At 45.1% G+C, this 5,064-nt stretch overlaps 1 pseudogene; it reads right to left on the bottom strand.

Moving 5' to 3' along the window:
• Positions 1-1,109: 1,109 nt before the first annotated feature.
• Positions 1,110-1,227, bottom strand: LOC126210965 (5S ribosomal RNA; annotated as a pseudogene).
• Positions 1,228-5,064: the final 3,837 nt, after the last annotated feature.

The following is a 5,064-nucleotide window of genomic DNA, read 5'->3' on the forward strand; positions in this document are numbered from 1 at the left end:
TACTACCAACAACAGGCGCAACACTGAACTAATTCGAAACGGTAAACAGCAAAGAGACGATGTTCCGCGCTCTTATTCATTGTACTATCGCAACTTGGTATTAGTGTTAATTTTCTTTTCCCTATTTTTTTTTTTTTCTTTATTGTTATTTTAACACCTTATACAAAGGCGGGACTTTTCCCTACGTTCTTCCTCTTCTTATATACACGGTTACTAAAACGTGACATCGTAACCAGAACAAAAGTGTACGACAATATTAAATGGAGAAAGATGTTCGAAATTCTGAGGAAAATAGGAGTAAGCTGTAAGGAAATACGGGTAATTTTTGTCACAGAAAACAATGTAGACAACCCTTGCACACTCGCTGTATGCGTAACATAAGGCGCTGTATGCGTAACAGGCCGAGAAAATCCCAAGCAGTTCGCCAGGAAGTCACGAGAGGGTGTTAGATGCATTCAGTGGCCGCCCATTTCCTCTGCAGGCGTGGGGGAAAATGGTAATAACTCCACTTCTAGGGCGAGTAGAAAAATAATTCAAAGTTTATATTAAAGAGGAATGTTCCAATTAATTTTCGGTAGCAAAAAAAGAAAATCGTAATTTTTTGGATTTGACCACCTCCGGCTCCCCTTAAGTTGTGAATTACCGGTTTTTTCGCTAATTGTTTGGCCTCGTTTATAACAGGTGGTTTTTATTATTTATTAATAACCGAGTACAAAACACAAATATCAATTAGTCACAAAATCTTCGGTTTTTAACTAAACCTTTCATAAAAAAAATCGTACAATTTGCGTTGCTTTGAAAATTGCATTATAATAGGAAATAGGAGAACCAATCATTGCTGTTTTAATAACAATCCCAGCAGTAACGAGTAACAAAGAGATGGCACAGGAAGTGGTACAGCACTCCCTTCCGTCCGAACAGGCCCTGGAAGGCCCAACGGTACCGACCGGCCGCCGTGTCATCCTCAGATCACAGGCGTCACGGAATGTGTGTGGTTATGGAGGGGCACACCGCTCTCCAGGCCGTATATCAGTTTACGAGACCGGAGCCACTACTTCTCAGCCAAGTAGCTCCTCAGTTTGCCTCACAAGGGCTGAGTGCACCCCGCTTGCCAACAGCGCTCGGCAGACGGGATGGTCACCCATCCAAGTGCTAGCCCAGCCCGACAGCGCTTAACTTCGGTGATCTGACGGGAACCGGTGTTACCACTGCGACGAGGCCGTTGACTGGTACAGCACTGCTGAGACAATAACGTACGTGTTGCCACGTGGTGTGGCCTATTATATGATACGCGTGTACATCAGTGTGCGAGACTTGTCCCATCTGGTCTATATGGCAGTTTCTCATCGTCGTTGTTGGACATTAGCTGTATTCCAGAGTGACACCATCCCTTGCCTGGAAATGCAGTGGAGCGCTCCATTTGCCTTAAAAGTTGGAAAACGTGGAGAGCCAGAAGAAACTTGCGACATTGTATGAGGAGAAAACTTGAAACTTAATAATTCATTTATAGTTTACGATAAAAAGAGGTGTGTTTACATAATATGCCTTTATCTGCTTGTAGACCTTGAAAATTAACACGAAAAACAGAGTTCTTCAATCTCAGTTTTATCCCTTTAGCACTGATTATTCGTAACGCCGAAATAGTGGTATGATAGCCGATTACAATATGTTCCTTGAGCAAAGTTTCAAAAAATTAGAATCAGTAGGAGAAGACTGGAGTTTTCTGTGTTATTCAACCAGTTATCACTTTTCAAGAGAAGCAGCGAACGGCGGGAACGGAATAAGTTTCCTTTTACACTGAAGAGCCAAAGAAACTGCCTAATATCATGTAGGGCCCTCGCGAGCACGCAGGACTGCCGCAATACGACGTGGCATGGATTCGACTAATGTCAGAAATAGTGCTGGAAGGAATTGACACCATGAATCCTACAGGTCTGTCCACAAATCCGTAAGAGTACGAGGGGTTGGAGATCTCTTCTGAACAGCATGTTGCAAGGGATCGGAGATATGTTCAATAATATTCGTGTCTGGGCAGTCTGGTGGCCAGCGAAAGTGTTTAAGCTCAGAAGAGCGTTCCTGGAGCCACTCTGTAGCAATTCTGGACGTGTGGGGTGTCGCATTGTTTTGATGGAATTGACCAAGTCCGTCGGAATGCACAAGGGACAGGATGCAGGTGATCAGACAGGATGTTTACGTACGTGTCACCTGTCAGAGTCGTATCTAGACGTGTCAGGAGTCCCATATCACGCCCAACACTATTACAGAGCCTCCACCAGCTTGAACAGTCCCCTGCTGACACGCAGGGTTCATGGATTCATCAGGTTCTCTCCATACCCGTACATGTCCATCCACTCGGTACAATTTAAAACGAGACTCGTCTGAACAAACAACATGTTCCCAGTCATCAACAGTCCAATTTCGGTGTAGACGGGCTCAGGCGAGGCGCAAATCTTGAAGGGTACACGAGTGGGCCTTTGGTCCTGAAATCCCATAGCGATGATGTTTCGTTGAATGGTTCGCACGCTGACACTTGTTGATGGCCCATCATTGAAATCTGCAGCAGTTTGCGGAAGGATTGGAAGTATTCAGTTGTCGCTGGTCTGTTCTTGCAGGATCTTTCTCCGACAGCAGCGATGTCGGAAATTTGATGTCTTACCGGATTCCTGATATTTTCGGTACACTTGTGACATGGTCGTACAGGAAAATCCCTACTTCATCGCTACCTTTGAAATGCTGTGTCCGATCAATCGTGCGCCGACTATAACACCACGCTCAGACTCACTTAAATCATGATAACCAGCCATTGTAGTAGCAGTAACCGATCTAACAACGGCATCGGACACTTGTCTTACACAGGCGTTGCCGATCGTAGCGCCGTATTCTGCCTGTTTACATCTCTGTATTTCAGTATGCATGCCTATAACAGTTTCTTTGGCGCTTCAGTGTATTTGCCTATTTAATTTAATACTATACGAGGTGCGACAATAAGGTAATGAAACTGATTTTCTTTGCAACATGTGGCAACCCTGCAGGCTTCCGTAGGCACAATATCTTTGACCTTGGTCTATAAGCTGCTTCTAGTCCAAGCGGCACATCGATGCAACCGCTCAGTCGTGAGTTGTGCTGTAATAAGTTAACACATGTTCGTGTCTATTGTCGCGGAAATGGTACCGCACAATATTGCGCAACGGTATGCCACTACTTTTTCCGTTAAATTGGGTGAAAATGCGATGACAACTTACAGTAAACTTAGGGAAGGCTTTTGGAGAGGAGGTTACGTCAAGAGCTCAAGTTTTTCATTGGCATAAAATGTTTAGTGAAGGCAGAACGATGTTGAAGACGGACTGCGTTGCGTGAACTCGTACGATCTGGATGGAAGATTATCTATGAAAATGATTGCAGAAAAACTGAACATCAATCGAGAAACGGTTCCTTTAATAATAACTGAAGATCTTTGTGTGAGAAAGATTTGTGAAAAAAATCGCACACCACAACAGCGAGAAACACGGAAAAATGTGACAGCCGATCTGTTAGAGCAAACGGAAATCAATCCAGAGTTGTTGACACATGTTATCACTGATGATGGAAGTTGGTTTTTCCAGTACGATCCAGAGACAAAACGCCAAAGTTCGCAATGGTGCTCAAAGGGATCACCCGGACCAAAAAAAGCTCGCATGTCAAAGCCAAAAGTGAAATGCATGCTTGTGTGCTTCTTTGATTCCAAGGGAATTGTTCATAAAGAGTGAGTGCCTCCTGAACAAACAGTAAACCAATATTACTACAAAGAAATTTTAGAAAGTGTTCTTCGTGTCAACATTGCTGATAATTGGATTCTGCATCATGATAATGCGCCATCCCATACTGCTCTGTCAGTAGAGCAATTTTTAACCTCAAAAGCCGCGCGGTATTAGCCGAGCGGTCTAGGGCGGTACAGTCATGGACTGTGCGGCTGGTCCCGGCGGAGGTTCGAGTCCTCCCTCGCGCATGGGTGTGTGTGTTTGTCCTTAGGATAATTTAGGTTAAGTAGTGTGTAAGCTCATGGACTGATGACCTTAGCAGTTGAGTCCCATAAGATTTCGCACACATTTGAACATTTTTAAACTCAAAAGAAATTTCAGTACTACCACAGCCACCTTATTCACCAGATATCGCTCCGTGCGACTTTTTTCTGTTTCCAAGAGTCAAAACGGCGGTCAAGGGACCCCATTTTCAATCAACACAAGATGTCCAAAAAGCTGTGACGAGAGTCTTAGAGGATATTACAGAAGATGAGTTCCAGAAATGTTACCATCAATGGCAGAAGCGCTGGAAAAAAGAGTGTGCAATCAGAAGGGAACTACTTTGAAGGAGACAGCACTAAACTTGACTAAAACGGTGAGCAACATTTTTTTCACATCAGTCTCAGTACTTTATTGTCGTACCTCGTATATACTATATTTGTTGAAACCGAAGGAGTCAATATTTCATAATCTTTGTTCGATTTCTACTTTTACTGCTGGAAATAAAAGGAATAAAAAATGGAACATCGCTTATTTAGGAAACCTGTTATTTTGAGCGGTTTTAACACTAAAGTTAAAGTGACTTCGAAACAAAAACCGATATAATCGATAACCAGTTGTTTCAGCGATAACCGGCATCCCTACTGCGTGGTAGACAATATTGTGGGGCGTCTAAAGCCATAAACATCACTGGCCTTTTGCGACGTCACGCTCGAGGGGGTCCCTTGTCAGACAGGAAGAGCGGATCCGTCAAAAAAGACCGCGGAGGTGGTCCGCGGTTCTGCCCGTCGCAGAAATCTGTTGGCGCATAGGCTGTTTTGTGCCTCGGCAAACGGCCAGCCGCCTGCTGCCTCTTTAGCTACTGTACGAGGCGTGTCTAGGCTGGACGCCGCGTAGTCGGCTCATTATTCCGGCGAGGACGTGTTTATCCCGTCTCCTCTGGCTTAAAGGGCGGCGGCGACGGAAAAAGCGCCGCCTGCGACCAGGGGGTGGCGGCAGAGACGCCGGCACTTCCGGCGTCGCGACGCCCCGCTCCACTCCGCTTCCGGCCGCCGCGCCGTCCTTC

Source organism: Schistocerca nitens, chromosome 10 (genome assembly GCF_023898315.1).
Source record: "Schistocerca nitens isolate TAMUIC-IGC-003100 chromosome 10, iqSchNite1.1, whole genome shotgun sequence".
NCBI lineage: Eukaryota > Metazoa > Arthropoda > Insecta > Orthoptera > Acrididae > Schistocerca > Schistocerca nitens.